Here is a 20,459-nt window from a genome sequence, read left to right as displayed (position 1 = left end):
CTCCACCTGCCAAAGATTATTGGGGAATATAAACCTGGATACACATATGGAAATGTCAAGACACAGAAGCCTGGAAACCCACTTCGGCCAATCATCAGCCAGATACCCACACCCACGTACAGACTGGCGAAGCGACTCAACGGCTTGCCAACTCCTTATGTCCCTTGTGCCCTCAGCCTGAAGTCTCCAAAGGAATTTTTTGACTTACTGCGGGGAACACGGGCCACAGGGATAAGGGCCTTGTTGGACGTAGAATCACTGTTTACCAACATACCTGTGGATGAAACAATCGGGATGATAGCGGACAGAGTGTATCGTGATCTGGCCTGTACTCCTCTTGACATACCAGAAAACATTCTAAGGAAACTACTTCAAGCTTGTACTAAAGAGGCACCCTTCTTGAGCCCTGATGGGCACATATATAAGCAAGTAGATGGGGTCGCCATGGGTTCTCCTCTAGGTGTCCTGTTTGCGAACTTCTACATGGGTACCATCGAGAAAAAGGTCTTAGTCGACATGAACTAGAATCCGGCCACATACTGCAGGTATGTTGACGACATTTTTAAACAGGTACCTGATGTCAGACATCAGTAGGAGCTGAAGGAGGCATTTGAGCAGAATTCTGTGTTGCGTTTCACTTACAAGATGGAGAAGGATGGGAAGCTGCCCTTTCTAGATGTAACAGTCATGGAAAGGAGTGGAGGTTTCCACACTGCAGTCTACACTAAGGAAACAAACATAGGAATGTGCCTAAATGCCAACAGTGACTGCCCAGACAGGTACAAGAGGAGTGTTGTTACTGCTTATGTCGACCGTGCTCTCAACCACAGCTCAGGATGGAAGCAAGTCGATGAAGAACTCTGTAGGGTAAGGCAGGTCCTAGGCAACAACGGCTTCTCCAATGGTTTCGTCGAAGACATCATAAGAAGGAAAGTGAAACGCCATGCAACCTCTGAAGAGACAACTAACACAACACCTATACCCCCTATTAGACTATTTTACAAGAACTTTTTTCCACAGCTCATAAAACGTAGGAAAGGGTCCTGAAAGATATTGTTAACAGAAACGTTATCCCTACAGACAAAAATCAGAAGATACAACTGACAATTTACTATAAAACCCCAAAAACGGCCAGCCTACTCATGAGAAACTCTCCAGACACAAAGCAGAACGCTTTAAAAGAGACCAACTTCGTCTATGCCTTCAAATGCCCACTTGGGGAATTGGGGAATATACTGAGCCTCAAAGAACTCAGTACATAGGCAAGACAACAACATCTATTTCCAGGCGATTAACGATGCATAAGCAACAGGGCTGCATTAAGGAACATATAATCTCTTCCCACAACCAGACCATCACCAGAGAAATCTTAGCAAACAACACAGAAATCTTCGATAGATACAGCGAAAGCAGGCGGCATGATATCTGCGAGGCACTACACATTAAGAAGTCAACACCAGCAATCAACAGCCAATTAATGCACAACTATATTCTACCCATTTCAAGACTCCACACCAATATAGAAGCATCAAGAAATATGGGCCAATAGGCCCTTTGCAGTTACTTCCATTCTTACCTTCAATTTACCCAATTAATACCCATTCTTTTGTGTTCTGTCCTGTGTTGAAAGTTTTCTTCACCTCATCCAAAACTGTTGTAACATATCACCTCACCCAAAATGTTGGTATATAAAAAAACAATGAAAGCTGTTTAAATCATAGCATAGTAAGAACTCTGTTTAGTGTTTGCAGGTTATAGTTGTGTATGTAAACTAAAAGTCTTTGAAAATGTAATAAGTTCTTACCAAACGCGTTCAAGTTTCGCGTCAGACTAGAAATAAAAATGAATTTTGGAGAATTGATTTTTCAGTTACCATCAACAGTGAAAAGAAACATAAGACGAATTGAGAAAATTCGTGTTAGAATTATTAATCTTACTTTTTCGGTCATATTTAATAATATATGTCTACAGGAAAGACTGCTACCAATATATATATATATATATATATATATATATATATATATATATATATATATATATATATATATATATATATATATATATATATATATATATATATATATATATATATTCATATATATATATATATATATATATATATATATATATATATATATATATATATATATATATATATTATATATATATTTGTTTAAAATTTTGTGTTATTGTGGCTATTAAGCTTCATTGTTGTTTGTGCTATTTGTTTAGCTGAGTCAGTGGCCTTGTTACCGCGCCAGTGAGAAGTGTTTCAATCATTCACTCCCACACAACTGAAGTTTCACTGATGCGTTTTACTATATTTGCTATTTATTGTACAGAACAGAACATTCTGAAACTAGTTTTGTGTAAAGCTTGAAGCTTATCAACCGCAGGAGGGTTACTAGGGCCACCAAAGTAGCGTACTGATCAATTATCAGAATGCATATACTTTTCGTAGTAAAAAAAATTAGTGTAGGACTAAAGTATTTTCACAGTGTTAATACACCCTGAACCTGGCTACACCTCACGGAATATACATCCCTTGCTGCTGGGTCACCTCAGCGTCGGATTTCATACGATCTCCTATTAGCGTTATATAAAATTTATATTTTTATTGTCAATAGGTGACGCCTGAGTGTTCTTGGTTGATAGAGAACCAGAGGAATTATAGTGAATCAGTCCATCAGTCAATCAATACCTGCAACGTGTCTGTCTGTTCTACACTGTCTCTCTCTCGTTTTTTGCCTCTTATTTTTTTTCTGTCTGTTATCTCTGTTCATTCTTCCTACTTATGTCACTTATTTCCCATTTCCTTCACTCAAAGTCTAGGAGAAACTGTGATTACCCAATAATATGACCTAGGATCTTGGAAACTCCCCTCAGCGAACCCCAGCAGTGAATGTTATTGGAAAGGTACAGAGGGATCACAGAGTGTCAGGGGTGAGGGGAGGAGCGCCAGGGGTGAGGGGTGCAGTGCCAGGGGTAAGGGGTGAGGGGAGGAGTGCCAGAGGAGAGGGGTGGAGTGAGTGCCAGGGGAGAATATAGGATGAAGGAACAGGGACGAGGTGAGCTTCCTTCGAGGGTATAGGGTGAGATGAGAACCACAATGAGCGAATGGTGAAAAAGATGAATGCCAGCGCGAGGAGAAAGGAGCCAGAGGAGTTCCAATGTCAGGGAATAGGGAGGAAGCGAGTGACAGGGTAATAAGGAATGCGAATGGGGTGAGTGCCAGGAGTGAAATGGACAGTGAAGGGGGTGAGTGCCAGGGTGATGGGGATAGTGAAGAGGGGTGAGTGCCAGGGTGATGAGGATAGTGAAGGGGGTCAGTGTAACACGAGGGGGGGGGGTGTCGGCTCTATACTCCGTCCATTACCCCTTACCAGTTTCCCTATATGCTGTGAAGAACCCCAACATACGGCCATCATGGTGACGGACTTAGGGCCAGTTCAAGATCAGCTGGGACAACCGAGTTCCACGGTCCTGTTCGCAGTGCAAGAAGTACAGTTTCCACGACGTTGTTGTGCGTCAACGACGTAGAGGCGACTGATGCAGTTGTGTTGATGAAAGGCGTCACAGGAATATCTACAAGACCAAGCAGTGATGTCGCCCAGCCAGAGACAACTGATGTCGGTCTACATATTTAATTTTTAGAGTACGATGATTATAATTGTTTAGCTAGGATGTAATTTTTTTTTTAAAGTTTTCGCACCCAGCTTATTGGCATTAGCAGTGATGCAAAAACTTTATTAAGGGGGAAGTGGAGATGTAAGTTGACCAGACCACACACTAGAAGTTGAAGGGACGACGACGTTTGAGTCCGTCCTGGACCATTCTCAAGTCGATTCCAGGACGGACCGAAACGTCGTCGTCCCTTCAACTTCTAGTGTGTGGTCTGGTCAACATACTTCAGCCACGTTATTCTGACTCATCGCCTGCAGTGAAGATGTAACACCGTAAAGGTGTTTCGTATTTAAAATATATATAGACCAGGAGTCACAGACAAGATTTCGAGAGGCGTCAGGTTGGCGGCCCCTAGTAATTAAGAAACTCTGACCTCTAAGTGTTAATGACCACCAAGTGACCAAGGTCAGGTCGTGTGAAATTGACCTTGTTTCCGCTAAGCTGATAATTGCAGGCAGCTAGCCGGTGGGTCCTTCAAACGTGCAGCAAGTTTAAGAATTGGATTGGTAGAGGGCCTGAGGCTATTTACTTGTGGACGGAGTTAGCTAGTTGGTCCCCAAATAAATACTCGAGGGGCTGTAGATTCAGGAGGAAGAGAGACAGACAGAAAGAGACAGAAGACAGGAGAACAGCCAGCAGAGCAGAACCGAGAGGCTGTCAGCCGGACGGGGCGGGACAGTTTCTGTCAACTACAGTCCCTCCCCCCTCTCTATCCAGCTATAGGAAGACACTGGGTGAGTTGAACATGAGAGGTGACGTAGTCGTGTTTACTAGTGGTGTGTGACTATCAGGGGCAGCCAGTCGTAATGGTCTCGAATTCTGGTGTAGTGACTCTCTTGGTACAGTAATAATGAACCTTCAGTTCGATTGCTTGAATTTTGATATTTATCATGCTAAATAAATATTTGATTCACTTACTTTTAGTTGACTTTAATTGTGTTCCCGAGTTCGTGGAATTTTGGATATATGCCAAGTAAAAGAATCTTGCCTGGAACATGATTCCAGTTAACTCATGCTAATAATGACCTGTTTATACAGCTTTTGAGAATTTTGTGATACCGACAAGTTCCATTCCTCATCTTGTATGTAATGGTCTTGAATGGATGGTGGCAGTCTACCTTCTACTTCTAGTATCTACTTTTCTACTTCTATCTATCTACCAGTCTACCTCCACCACTACCTCTTCATCTCCGTACCCTCTTCCCACTCTCCCTTTACCTGACCACACTCCTCCATCCTACCTCACCACAAACCCTCACTAATTACTGTTTTTATTCATCTCTTTCCTGTCGTTTCTCTGATTCGTTCGTGGCAGTGAATTGCTCTAGAGTTCTCTTGAGTCGCGGGTAGCTGATCAGGTTAAAATGCCTCGTGGTCTTGGTATACTAGTGACCATTGCCTAGGTCACCAGCTGTTGAATTAGAGAGGCTGCGGTAGGGACTCTGGGGGGGGGGGGGAGGGGAAGCTTTAGATTAGCTAACTGGGGGTGGAATAATGGACAAGAGAGAGCCATTTCCCCCACCCCCCGTTACATCAGTGCCAGGGTGAGGGGGATAGAGAAGTGGGGTGAGTGCAGTTATGAAAGGGGACATTGAAGGGGTGAGTGCCAGGGTGATGAGGATAGTAAAGGAGTGAGTTCCAGGGTGATAGGTATAGTGAAACGGTGAAGGCCAGAGTGAGGGGGATAGTGAAAGGAGGGGAATGCCAGGGTGAAGAGGATAGGGAAGGGGAGTGAGTGCTAGGGTGATGAGAATACTGAAGAGGGTGAGTGCCAGGGTGATGGGGATAGTGAAGGGGGCGAGTGCCAGGTTGATGGGAATTGTGAAGGGGTGAGTGCCAAGGTGATGAGAATAGTGAAGGGGATGAGTGCCAGAGTGAGGGGGATAGTGAAAGGGGTGAATGCCAGGGTGGGGGGATAGTGTTGGGGGTGAGTGCCAGGGTGATGAAGATAGTGAAAGGGGTGAGTGCAAGGGTGATGGAGGTAGTGAATGGGTGAGTGCCAGGTTGATGGGGATAGTGAAGGAGGGTGAGTGCCAGGGTGAGGGGAAGGGTTGGGATGAGTGCCTGGGCAATAAGAGCTATGCTAAGAACATCGTCTCTCAGGAAGTGAACCACAAAAGTTGACTGTTGGACTTGCCAAATTCTCAAACTTGTTCCTAAATTGTGTAGTTACCTTCCCGCTGGATCTCAGACGTTGACTTGCTGGTAATGAGAGCATCACTAAGGTCCTCCCAGGAAAGTTACCTTGTTTGGACTCTCTGGTAGACTCGTTTTCTTCGTCTGTTTTTATTTATTTTTGGTTAATTTTTGTTTCATAGTTTTAAATGTTGTTTGCTGTTGATCCTGGATACGATCAGACAACGGGTCGTCCACAAAGTCTCAAAGGTCACATTATCAAAGCAGAACTTTCTGTCGTACGACAAAGCACATGGAACTTTCCTTCCAGTCTCCCACACAATCATCGTGCCGTCGACCAGAGCAGCGTAATCTGTGGTACTCCCGCTTCACTCAGACTGTCGCAGCTGCACTATATGAGGCTTACGTGGGAGGCTTCAGTCTGGTGAAGTGTGCTCAGATGAGAGCAGAACAACTAGGCTCCTGCCACCCAATCTCAAGCGGTTTCTCTGCTGCATGACGAGCTTGGTCTCCTCCCATTGGTTACATTAGGTTGCCTGACCTAAGCATCGTTGACAAATATCTTGTCTCTACAAGACGCCATTTTGTTTAAATACAAAATATATTAAAAGTAAGTAAAATCAAATATCTACCACATTATATATAGGTTTATGTAATTTAACCTAAATAAGACATTCCTTAACAGTTCTTGCTGCTGGTTGAGGGTAAACATGGCTCTCAGACAAGTCTCTGCCAGCACCGTGGATTTGTGTAATCCAATAATTTATCCTTAGCGATTATGTAGCCAGAACAAATGTGTTGAGACAACACCCAGGAGTTGTAGTGCCAACACCGACGACTCGCTGAGACAATACCCAGGGGGGGAGGGGGGCAAGCCGCCATGAGTTAGGGGGTCCAGTCAGTAATCAGGACTTGTAGCTGGACTTAATCAGTACCCAGGTTGTAAGATACCAGGACTCAAACACTATCACAACCATTCCCCAGGACGCAGGGCGACTGTTCCACCGAACATCTCTGCCTAGTTCTTCACAACACTAAAGATAAACCGAGATATTAGCAGCGCCATCAGTGCCGTAATATATATTGAGAATGCGTGTTTTTCTCAACTTCTTTCATAGGTGGGAACTAGGCAGAATGATAAGAGCGAGCAATGAATCCTATTTCTGTATATCCGAATTGCATAACATTCATTCCCGGTACAACTGTTGTGTTATGAAAGGTACCTTGTTGGTAGGTCATTGCGAGGTTTAATTATGATGGTCTGGGAATTATTTTGCCTGCGGTGATGGTTTATTCTGCTGTGTTACAAGGCTGAAAGAAGAGCCTTACAACATGTAAGGACGATTGGGTTGGCATAAATGCTTCGTAATATAACAGATAAGCTTTGCAATGCAATGTTCGAGGCTCGTAACGAAATAAATGAGCTTCTTAATACCTTTTTAAGTGGATTTGTTACAGTGGTTTGCGTTTTATTTTAACATTAAAAAACAGAAAGCGTTTTTCGTCTCCACCTCAACGAAGGACGCACACGAGCACAAGCAAAGGGGCTAATTTGGTAGAATTTAGCAGTCAACTTAGTTGAAGGGGCAAGAAGAGAGCCAGAATGTGGCAGAAAATGGCCACATATACCACAGCGCAAGGTGTTTACGACATGCAGTAGGAAGTGACTATCCACCTCAGTGGAACATAATGGATGATGGATAGGAAAGAGAAGCCACCTCGGTAGCCCCCCCCCCCTCCCCATCCACCTAATTCCTTCTCTATCCTCCGCTTTCCTCCCTCCCGCGATGGGTAAAGAACGATGCCCAATTTGGTGTTTCTCATGTCGCGCCCATTTTCACAAAATTGTCTTTTGGACTTACAGTAAAAGCCACATAACTGCCACTGTTCATTGTTGCTTTTGTCGTTGTTGTTGCTGCTGCTGTTTATCGCCGTCGTTGTCGCTGTCCACTCGCCGACACACTAAAAAGAATGACAATAAAAACGTGAATCTGTAATAGACTACAACTAGGTTTTCCGATATCGAATGTTAGCGAATGAGTTTATCGAAATATCCGCTTTCATAAATTGTTGGTTGGATGTTACAGAATGAAGTTGATGTCTTTTGTGTGTGTGTGTGTGTGTGTGTGTGTGTGTGTGTGTGTGTGTGTGTGTGTGTGTGTGTGTGTGTGTGTGTGTGTGTGTGTGTGTGTGTGTGTGTGTGTGTGGATGTGCGTCTGTGTGTGTGTGGTTCTCAGGTATGTGTTTTAATATTATTACGTCACACACCACAAACACATTTCCTGCATCAAACGAACATTTTTTATTCCCTTGAGGGCAAATGGATGGCGACAGTCGCTGTAATAAAAGGTATCGAATGTTGCTTACCTTTCTGACATTGTGCTAACGAGCTGTGTATGTTTTAATTAGTGATTACACATCACCCAAGTGCAATTCGTTTGACAAGTGCATTAAGGAGACTATTGCGAGAATAATATGAATTTCAAATTCTGACTAAAAAGCTTTCAATGCGCCAAGTTCAATTTCGATGTTTAGTAAACCCAAAGTTAAAGATAAATAAACTTTATAAATTATTTTCAGTATCATTTTCACAACAAAGATCCATACAAATGTTGTTAAAACACGTAAACCACGCACATACACGGCTCACACAAAGTTAACCGGATGTCCTAGGCTGTTCGCCGTGTTAACGTGTGGATGTGTGGTGTCAGCGGCTGGACGTAAACCCGTACGTCACCGATGGAGGCTGGCCCCGCACTGGACCACCTCCGCTCAGTCCACGCTGTCACACGCCCGCTGACACTGTTGCCAGCGTGGCGATCATGCCCACCGGCGCTGCTTGTCTCCACACTCGCCTTGCAACCCATGTTGCATCGTTTGATTACTCGTTTACTGTCAATATATATGTAAACGATAAACTTGTTTTTTGTATTTGGTATTATATTGGTAACGGAGTCAGACTTTGTGTGTGTTTTATGATGTTGATAGTGTTTCCTGGGTCTGGTAACACGGTTCCGTACAAGTACTCTCAGTGTGTAGATTAGCACTCGGGGGTCACACATGAGTGTCAAGTCTTAAAGTCTGTCTGTCGTGGAATGCTAAGATGGAGCGATGATAGGATCACGAAGCCCAGTAGACAACGCAGTCGGGTCTCAACAAAGAGTCTAGGGTTCGATTCCGCGGCAGCAGAGAGACGTTTCGATAAGTTTCCTTTTATCTGATTTTATCTGTTCACGTAGCAGTAAATAGGTAACCAGGAGTGAGGGAATTGTTGTGGTATGCATCATGGGAAAAGTCTGAATTCACTGACAGTAAAACCGTCTATAATTTAAAATAATATATAAACTGTCAAAGTATGCATTGATTAATTACTAGACGAGGCAGAAAATTATTCCTAGCATGGTATTAAAGTTCAATGAGCCGTCATTAACCAGACTATTAACTCACTCTTTCTGTTCTAACAAACTTCCGCTAACCTTACGTCAAATTATATGATAAAAGTTATTTGTTATCTGTATCGAATAATTCTAGCAGGCTGTAAGAAAATCCATAAAGTTTCTCACTACAACACAGCATTTCACCAACACAGCCTCCTCACCTCAGAGGAGGAAGACTAGACTATGCTCTCCTGCTGAATGCACAGGACACGGATGCCAGTACACTCTTTGTGCACAGTTTATGTAGTGACCATTGGGCACTGATTACCACCGTCGACATGAGCAAGAGAAGGAAAGAGACAAATAAAAGAAAAAGGTTGTCACTTGTCACTTGGGCCGCACTTCATAAACAGGATGAGTGACCGATTCACGGAATACTAAATCCCAGAAGACATTGATACATTTGTTGATGACCTTAATCACCAAATTGAGAGCTGTCTCAGAGTTACGCGCCGTACGCCTGGGCGAAGTAACCCTCAGAGGAAGAAAAAATAATGGTATGAGAACGATTACATAAAGATGCTTAACGCAAATGTGCGAGACATGAGTAGAGAGTGCCGAAGACATCCCACTGAAAGTAACCAAGAGTTGTTTAAAACTGTGTGTCAAGTAGCCAGGGAAGAGAAGATTAAAGAGCGGGAAAGACAATGGCTTGGGTTCACTAACTCTATTGGAAGGGAAACATCTGCAAGACAAGTGTGGGCAAAAATTCAGATAGCTAAGGGGGGGGGGCAGAACCCGGCCTGCGGCTCACAAAGATCCCCAGGGTAAGGCTGAAGAACGAATTCATAAGTGGAGTGATGCAGCATCCTCCTCCTCCCTCCCTGCAGAAATTAGCAGGGAACAGCTCCTGCGACATGATAACAGAAGCATTTGGATAACAAGAACACTATCTAGTGATGATAAATATGGGGAACCAATCACAGCCCAGGAAGTAAGGGGCGTTATGAAAAAGGGTAAATGTACTGCACCTGGTGAAGATGGCGTCACCTACGACATACTCAATGTACTGTGTGAAGTGTCTGGGAATCCACTACTCCACCTGTTTAACAAGTCATTCCAAAGTGGAGTGTTGAACACACAATGGAAACACGCAATAATTGTTCCCATACCGAAGCCCATTGACCCTGGGAATTACAGACCCATCAGCCTCGTGTCATGCCCTTGCAAGATGCTTGAAAGGATCATCCTTAACCGACTGCTGCACAAAATAGGGAGATTAGGGGGAGGGGGTCAATGGATTTGTTAAATGACGGAGCAAAGCAAACTGTATAGATAATTACTTGGCTAATGACAGGGCTAGGTACTCTGTATTTGTTGACATCAAAGGAGCCTTCAACAAAGCGCAGGGGATTGCGATCCTGGACGAGTTTTCATGCATGGGTATCAAGGAGAGACTCATGAAATGGTCTGATGACTACCTCATAGGGAGGAAAGCCAAGGTTTGCTTCAATGGAGCAGTCTCCAGAACAATGAATATGGAACTCGGGACCCCCCAAGGCGGAGTCTTAAGCCCTACACTATTCAGTGTACTTATGAACGCCATTGCAAATATTGATTTTCCGTAAGGAACACAATAAGTGGGATATGCAGATGATGTCCTAATACAAGCCCCCACCTTGGGAAAAAATAAACAGTCCATTCAACTACTTGGAAGGAAATGTATTGAGCTCGGTTTCACTCTCTCCACAAACAAGACGAAGGCATACTCCATCACAAGCGGGGAGCAAATGAACAACTGCAAATTAATGGTGTAACACTTGAATGGGTTGACCACTATCGGTACCTTGGCGTCACTGTCGGCTCTAACAAGGAGAAGAAAGAGGAGCTCAACCAACTCATAAGAACATGCAAAAATCGACTCAGGTCACTGAAAGCTATGACCTGGAATGGACATGGAGCCTCTATTGCCGTTTTTGAAATGATGTACACAGCCTATGTGCGCTCCGTCATAGATTATGCCGCACCAGTTTTGTGCACGTACTCACAAAGCAATATAAAAAGGCTTGAAAGCATTCAAAATGAAGTCATGACAATCATGTTTGGAGTTCCAAGAACTGCCAAAACGTCTAATCTACGAGAGGAGTTCTCCCTCCCCAGTGTTAAAAACAGAATTAAGGAGCTGAATGCTAAGCTTGCAATTAGGATAGCCAGAGATCCCCATTACAATGATATTGCTCAGAAAAAAACTGAGTCCTGTGCTACTTTCAGGGGGAAACAGGAGCAGCAAAAAATGGCATCACAGATCAGTCTGCTACCTTGAAGAGCTTCACCTGCTTGAGCAAGCCCGTGAGCTCGTGCCTGTAGAGAGGTTACCTCCCTGGGAGGATGACTCATGCATTATTATCATTAGTGAAATGGCAACAAAAAAATCTAACATGATACCACAAGAAATGAGGCACAAGTATCTGCAGGAAATTTATAAAGAAGCCGGAGAAGAACTATATCAAATCTACACTGACGGATCATCTAATCCTGTCAATGGCAGGGCTGGTGCAGCGTACACGGTACTTAAAGATAATGCTTTCTAACGCAGAAATGAAGAAAAAGCGTGTATTGAGAACTAAGCCTCTTCAACGCAAGCAGAGCTAACTGCCATTGTTAAGGCGTTAGAGTTTCTTGAACGGAACACTAATGGTGCAGTGATTTGCACTGATTCAAAAGCAGCGCTACAAAGCCTAAGTAAAAATCGGGCAGAAAATCTTGCAATAGTCGCTGAAATTAAGAGAGCTGTGAGAGTACTTACCAATCAGGGAAGAGTCATCAAGTTTCTGTGGATCCCCTCCCATGTTGGAATATGTGGGAATCAACGAGCAGATGTGCTGGCTGCTGAAGGCGCTGAAGGAGACCATTGAATACTTCATACTAAGACTACTACAAATTAGTGGTATTGTCAGGCAACATCACCGTAACAAGGTAACTGAGGAAAGGAGGATAGAAGCACAAACCAGTGAATCTGTACGATGGTACAACATGGTTGCAACTGGCAATCCCAATCATTAGGTGCGAAGAGGAGGAGGATGCCGGAGAGAATCAGTAATATTCATCTTGGATACAAATATCCATGGAGATACGGAATGGAAACAACAGTTGATCAGCGAAGTTGCAGAATTTGTGATGAGAGTGACGGACACCGCCTTGACCACTATCTACGTGAATGTGAACACCTGAGACACATTAAAAATATGTGTAGAATAATAAACCCCACATTGTTTGAGTTAGGAAAACACTATTTGTCAAATGTTGATACTGTTCTTAAAGGATTCCCCCATTTTGCACCCACACGACAACGTAAGTTTTAATGGGTTGACAGATGTTAATCATCTTGTTTGAGGAGCTATTCACTTGAGACAGTTAAGCAAGTCCCAGCTATGTCTGGGTACAAGTGACAGGTTGAACAACCCAGTGGGTTTTCTTCCTTTTGGGGAGTGTTGTACATGCTGCTATGGCGGTATGTCCACTCAGAAGATGCGTGGCGCTGCCCAATAAATTCGCGCCTCGGGGCAAAATTTTAATTTTTACACAGCATTTGTGGTTAAAATACATTAGGTCTGAACTTCTCAAATAACACTTATGATTGAGAGGCATTTTCTGCCATGTGAAAGAATTTTAAACGTCATCGTTAATATAAAATGATTAGATTTAAACAAATTGCAAAGATTAAAAAAAACAGAGACAAACTTAAATTGTTTAAAAAAAAATATATCTCATGTAGATTTGAACAGGCGCGCGATCCTCGACTCTAGTTACTACAGTAAGTCCAGTCACATGTCAGCCGTAAAACTGCGGTTTCAGTTTTATGACTGATGATCTTGCTGCCCCAAACACTGAGGCCCGATGCTGGCTCTAATTTGTGCATACAAATTCCCCGCTAAAATCAAGGATGTGTGTGTATCTGGCGTCATGTCAAGGATGTGTGTGTATCTGGCGTCATGTCAAGGATGTGTGTACTCACCTAGTTGTACTCACCTAGTTGTGCTTGCGGGGGTTGAGCTCTGGCTCTTTGGTCCCTCTTCTCAACTGTCAATCAAAAGGTGTACAGGTTCCTGAGCCTATTGGGCTCTATCATATCTACACTTCTGTGTAGTATCTGGCGTCATGTCAAGGATGTGTGTGTATCTGGCGTCATGTCAAGGATGTGTGTGTATCTGGCGTCATGTCAAGGATGTGTGTGTATCTGGAGTCATGTCAAGGATGTGTGTGTATCTGGCGTCATGTCAAGGATGTGTGTGTATCTGGAGTCATGTCAAGGATGTGTGTGTATCTGGAGTTATGTCAAGGATGTGTGTGTATCTGGCGTCATGTCAAGGATGTGTGTGTATCTGGAGTCATGTCAAGGATGTGTGTGTATCTGGAGTCATGTCAAGGATGTGTGTGTATCTGGAGTCATGTCAAGGATGTGTGTGTATCTGGAGTCATGTCAAGGATGTGTGTGTACCTGGAGTCATGTCAAGGATGTGTGTGTATCTGGCGTCATGTCAAAGATATGTGTGTATCTGGAGTCATGTCAAGGATGTGTGTGTATCTGGAGTCATGTCAAGGATGTGTGTGTATCTGGAGTCATGTCAAGGATGTGTGTGTATCTGGAGTCATGTAAAGGATGTGTGTGTATCCGGAGTCATGTCAAGGATGTGTGTGTATCTGGAGTCATGTCAAGGATGTGTGTGTATCTGGAGTCATGTCAAGGATGTGTGTGTATCTGGCGTCATGTCAAGGATGTGTGTGTATCTGGCGTCATGTCAAGGATGTGTGTGTATCTGGAGTCATGTCAAGGATGTGTGTGTATCTGGCGTCATGTCAAGGATGTGTGTGTATCTGGAGTCATGTCAAGGATGTGTGTGTATCTGGAGTCATGTCAAGGATGTGTGTGTATCTGGAGTCATGTAAAGGATGTGTGTGTATCCGGAGTCATGTCAAGGATGTGTGTGTATCTGGAGTCATGTCAAGGATGTGTGTGTATCTGGCGTCATGTCAAGGATGTGTGTGTATCTGGCGTCATGTCAAGGATGTGTGTGTATCTGGAGTCATGTCAAGTATGTGTGTGTATCTGGAGTCATGTCAAGGATGTGTGTGTATCTGGAGTCATGTCAAGGATGTGTGTGTATCTGGAGTCATGTCAAGGATGTGTGTGTATCTGGCGTCATGTCAAGGATGTGTGTGTATCTGGCGTCATGTCAAGGATGTGTGTGTATCTGGCGTCATGTCAAGGATGTGTGTGTATCTGGCGTCATGTCAAGGATGTGTGTGTATCTGGCGTCATGTCAAGGATGTGTGTGTATCTGGCGTCATGTCAAGGATGTGTGTGTATCTGGCGTCATGTCAAGGATGTGTGTGTATCTGGCGTCATGTCAAGGATGTGTGTGTATCTGGCGTCATGTCAAGGATGTGTGTGTATCTGGCGTCATGTCAAGGATGTGTGTGTATCTGGCGTCATGTCAAGGATGTGTGTGTATCTGGCGTCATGTCAAGGATGTGTGTGTATCTGGCGTCATGTCAAGGATGTGTGTGTATCTAGCGTCATGTCAAGGATGTGTGTGTATCTGGAGTCATGTCAAGGATGTGTGTGTATCTAGCGTCATGTCAAGGATGTGTGTGTATCTGGCGTCATGTCAAGGATGTGTGTGTATCTGGCGTCGTGTCAAGGATGTGTGTGTATCTGGAGTCATGTCAAGGATGTGTGTGTATCTGGCGTCATGTCAAGGATGTGTGTGTATCTGGCGTCATGTCAAGGATGTGTGTGTATCTGGCGTCGTGTCAAGGATGTGTGTGTATCTGGAGTCATGTCAAGGATGTGTGTGTATCTGGCGTCGTGTCAAGGATGTGTGTGTATCTGGAGTCATGTCAAGGATGTGTGTGTATCTGGCGTCATGTCAAGGATGTCTGTGTATCTGGCGTCATGTCAAGGATGTGTGTGTATCTGGCGTCATGTCAAGGATGTCTGTGTATCTGGCGTCATGTCAAGGATGTGTGTGTATCTGGCGTCATGTCAAGGCAATAAAACCGGATGTGATGGCATCACCCTCAAGAACGGCGGGGCGGGCAGTCAAGACGACCCAGATGTACATGTAAGAACACAACCGTGTATGCTCACTACCATCACCCACCGACGACACGAAGGTGCTGTTCTGTGTGGCTTGTGCAGTACACATTCTGCCCAGATGATAGGAGGGAGGGAGGGAGGGAGGTTTTAAGGAGAAAGCGCCAAGCCATTACCACTATACAGCACTGGGAAGGGGTCAAGATAAAGATTTGGGATAGGACGGGGGGTGGGATAAATGGTGCCCGACCCCTTGAACAGTAGGGAATTGAACGCCGACCTTCATGAAGCCAGATCGTTGGCAGCTAGACAGTATATGTTAGGTCCAGGAGGGGGGGGGGCACTTCACTCTATAGCTAGACAGCCGGTTCCTCTTTCCGTTATACGGTTCTTGTTCCTCGTGTTCTCTGGGTCAGGTGTTTGTGGAAATTTAGGTACAAATTCTGGAGTGTGGTGGAGCGCGAGTATATATAGGTGTGGTTGTGAGTGTGTAAGTGCAGGTGGTTGAATAATTACAGGTGTAATTTCTGCAGTGATGCAGGTGGGTTGGTGGGTAAGTGTGGCTTACAGATTATATGTTCCTTGATGGAGCCCTGCTGTTTGTGCATTGTTAATGGCATCACATGCCCGCTTGGGAACTGTAAGCCCCAAAGAACTCAGTATATAGGCAAGACAACAACGTCTCGTTCTAGGCGATTAACAATGCATAAACAACAGGGCTTCTCACAACCAGACCATCACCAGAGAAATTTTATCAAGCAATACAGATATCGTCGATAAATACATCGATAGCAGGAGACTTGACATCAGCGAGGCACTACACATCAAAAAGTCAACACAGCCAATTAATGCACAACTGTATTCTACCCACTTCAAGACCCCCGAACCACTTCAAGACCCCCGAACCAACATAGAAGCAGCAAGAGGAAGTATGGGCCAATAGGCCTTCCATTCAAATGTTTTCATACCCACTGATTCGTGTTCAAGCATAGTTCTGTCACTTCACCCAAAACATTTGTGCCATATCACCTCACCCAAAACGATAATAAGTATGATGTATGTTATGTGTATACTAGTCTTTGAAAAGGTAATATATATATACATATATATATATATATATATATATATATATATATATATATATATATATATATATATATATATATATATATATATATACATATATATATTGTGACGGTAACGCGTTGGTGTTCGGCTGTTTAAGGTTAGGGGTATGGCCTCGTCACATAGTTATAAAAAAAAATAGAAAAAACTGGAACTTCGTCTGTGGTAAGGTAAGGAGAAGACACACAAAACACAAGTAAACTTTAACAATGAAATTTTAATTACGTTAAATAAATCAAAACATGAAAAAATGGACAAACAAATTCTTATAATAAAATCAATCAATCAAAATAATAAGAATAATTAAATGACACAATGAAAAGTTACGTTAAGATAAAATAACAGGAAGTGCAACACAAAATTAAATGGGAGGTGCTGGAATATTGGCTTTAAGCTACCACCTCTCTCAGTACACGCTAACGTCTAGCCGGGAGGAGTGATAACCACGAAAGCACTGAATATTCTGAGGTCTGAGGTCGTGGCGACCCCAGACATCAAGTAGTATGGGGGGTGGAGTGCAGTTGCAGCACGGCCGGCGACCAATCAGCGGAGCCGGTAGCGATCAACAGGTAGTTTGGCGGTTTGAGTCTGAACAGGTGTCTCTGGCTGCAACGTTTTGCGCTCTGGCAAACCTTGCTGGTGTTGTTGTCGTTGTTGGACATTTCTTCCATAGTAGTTTTATATAATTTCAACGACGTAATTGTGGAGGGAAGAGCAGGCTCAATCTCTTGAAGGAGATTATCGTCACAACTCTCCCCCGAAGCCTGCGGTTCTGGAAGAAGTACGTCGTTATGTGGTGGAGTAATGGATGGAGTTGCTTCTACTTCATAAACTCTGGAGAGATCATGGGCTAAGATGTTGTCAGACTCTTGGTATAGCGTGTCTCCAGGTTGAATTTCTGCAGTTAGCAAGCCCATAGTAGAAGACGTTGAGATGAGAAGTGGGAGTGCTGCAGGAGGTGTAGGGTGGTGTGGTCCGTGTTGATGGTGGACCGAGCACTTTTCAGGTGTGGAGTGAAGTGCTGAAGCTTCAGGATGAGGAAGAGTAGCTCCTTGCCAATTGTTCCGTAGTTCCTTATAGCAGTAGTCGCTGACAGGTGTGTTCTTCTCGCCTCGTTGCTGCATCACGACACCACCAACGTCGGTACCATTGGCGTCGACATGGAGGATGAAGGGCTTATCTGACGAGGTGAGAGTGGAATTAGAAGAGGGCAAAGGAGCACGATTATTATCCTGAAAGCATTTGGGAAGATCATTAAGGATTTCGGAATTAGAAAGCGCTGACTCCTTGTCAGTGCTTTCGGGAGGAGAAGCTGGGAAGGTCTCACTGTGGATGTAGGGTTCTGTGAAGGTAGAACAATTAGTCAAGACAGTGGGAGGAGTACCATTATATTGCTTCAGGAGGTTGACGTGGCACAGCTGGGTCTTCCGCCGCCTATCTGGAGTCTCTATCACGTAGTTGTTATTATTCCTGCACTCTTTGACGCAGTAGGGTCCTGAAAACCTGTTTTGTAAAGGTGAACCTGGGATAGGGAAGTAGGCAAGGACGAAGTCTCCCGGCTTGAATTTTCTTACTTTGCTGGTCTGGTCGTAATGAGTCTTCATTCTCACCTGGGCTTTCAATAGATTATCATGGGCAAAACGGTGGACTCTCTCTAGAATGTGTTGAAGGTTTTGAAGAAACTGGGGCACATTCTGATGCTCACTGAAGGTGGCATCTCTAAGAGAGTCTTTGAAAGCCTTAAGGGGAGTACGGCACTTACGGCCGTAGAGCATCTCATAAGGAGATACTCCTAGGGACTCATTGGGGAGACTTCTGAAAATACACATTATTAGGTCAATCTGCTTATCCCAATCCTTCGAGGTTTCACTACAAAACTTTTTCAAGAGTGCTTTGATGGTCTGATGACTACGTTCAAGAGAACCCTGTGAAGCAGGATGATAGGGGCTGGACAATACCTGTTTGATGTTGAACTCCTCCAGTGTCCTTTTGAAGAGATCACTGGTGAAGTTGGTACCACAGTCACTTTGAATCTCCCTGGGAAATCCGTATTGAGTGAAGATCTTCAATAGATGTTTTATAACCGTAGCAGCCGTGATGTTCTTCACTGGAACTGCTATCGGAAATCTGGTGGTAGGACACAGGATGGTTAGGATGTAGGCGTTACCTGAACTGGTCCGAGGTAAAGGACCAACACAGTCTATTATGAGTCTGTGGAAAGGTTCCGCAGGCACCTGTATGGGAATCAGTGGTGCTCTGGGAATGGAGACGTTCGGTTTGCCTGCCATCTGACATGTATGACACTGTTTTACGTACTGTTTGACGTTATTTACCATACCTGGCCAGTAGTAGTCTTGACGAATCCCATGGTAAGTCTTGTTGAAGCCGTAGTGGGAGAATGCTCCGTGGGCCAGGTGTAGAATAGTGGGCCGCAGGCTGGTGGGAATCACAAGTTGTTCGATGTTAGCCCAATCGTCTTCCTCCTTCAGTTTACTGGGTCTATATCTGCGGTAGAGCAAGTCGTTCTCTAGGAAGAACCCAGGAATACTGTCGGGTTGAGTCTCAGCCTGAAAAAACAATGGTGTTAAAGTAAGATCTTCCCTCTGCAACTTACGGAACTCCAACTTGGTCAGATGCGGGGGTAGTTTCTGAGGGTCTTGAGGGACAGCGGTAGCAGTAGAGTCAGCTGGCTGTGGACGTGCGGCTTGTGCACGGGTGGTCACGAGAACCGGAGGAGAAACTTCATCACTCTCTTGAACCTCTGCTGGAACATACTCTAGAATAGGGTTTATTGGCACAGAGTTACACACCTGGGGTTTGTCCATGACGATCAGGTTGGTCGGTTGCAGGTCTTCTGCCAAGTCGTTGCCTAGGAGAAGTTGCACTCCAGGCATGGGAAAAGGCTTTTCCCTGACGGCGACTTGGACTTCCCCGTTCACGTAGGGACAATCCAGGTGGACTCTGGCGAGAGGGTATGGAGTGGTAGCAGTGAGGTCAGTGATGAAGACAGTTTCTCCGGTGTAGACGATGTTGGGCACAGCCGACTTCAAGATGATCGATTGTAGAGCCGCTGTGTCCCTCAAGATCTTCAATTTGAAACGTCCCTCCGGATTTGAACCGTTGGCAGAGACAGTTCCAGTATACAGGTGGTTACTGAAAAGAGAAAGATCATTAACATCAACACCAACATTCATCACAGGCTTACCGGACTTAGGAGGAGTTGGTTTGGGTCTTTGTTGGTCAGTGGTTCCCTTGTATTGAGACTTACCACACTTGTCTATGGTATGTCCATAGAGTCTACAATACTTGCAGTACAGTTGTGAACCAGCTTGATCGGGGCTCACCTTCTCGTAACTGTACCACGACTTCTTACTGGAGGATGGTTCGGGTGTCAGCCGGTGGATGAGGCTGTAAGTGTCAGCCGACTTAGCACACTTCAGGTAGTCGGTTTCTTCTTTATCTGCTAAGTAGAGGCGGACAGGAGGCGGCACACGTCTCAAGAATTCTTCAACAAGCATCAGGTTGACGAGTTCTGTAAAAGTAGAGACATGTGCTGCTTCCAGCCATTTCATGAAATACCTCCGTTTCGTGTTAGCAAACTCAAGGAAGGTAGTGGTACTTGCCTTCAGGTGGTCACGGAATTTCCTTCTATAACTTTCGGTGGAAAGTAGGTAGGCGTCTAACACTGCTTGTTTCAGAGTGTAGTAGTCATTCTCAGACGCCAAAGTACTGAGTGTGACTGCAGCTCTACCTGTAAGATGGACTCTGAGAAGTGTGGCCCATTGGTCGACAGGCCAACTGAGTTGATTAGCAAGGGTTTCAAAGGTGGTGAAGAACACATCAACTTCTGCTTCTACAAAGGATGGCATTAACTTACTTGCATGCGATATATTAAAACTGACGGGAAGATTGGCAGTAGCTTGCTGGCGTTGAGCGAGGTGGGAAGTTTCCAACGTGTATTCTCGTTGACGACACTCAAGAGCCAGAGTCGCTTGTTGCTTGTCATGTTCACGTTGCATTTCCAACTCGCGTTGTTTGGT

The sequence above is a fragment of the Procambarus clarkii genome, chromosome 87, assembly GCF_040958095.1.
Source record: "Procambarus clarkii isolate CNS0578487 chromosome 87, FALCON_Pclarkii_2.0, whole genome shotgun sequence".
Lineage (NCBI taxonomy): Eukaryota > Metazoa > Arthropoda > Malacostraca > Decapoda > Cambaridae > Procambarus > Procambarus clarkii.
The sequence above is the reverse complement of the archived record's forward strand: the minus strand, read 5'-3'. Positions refer to the sequence as shown.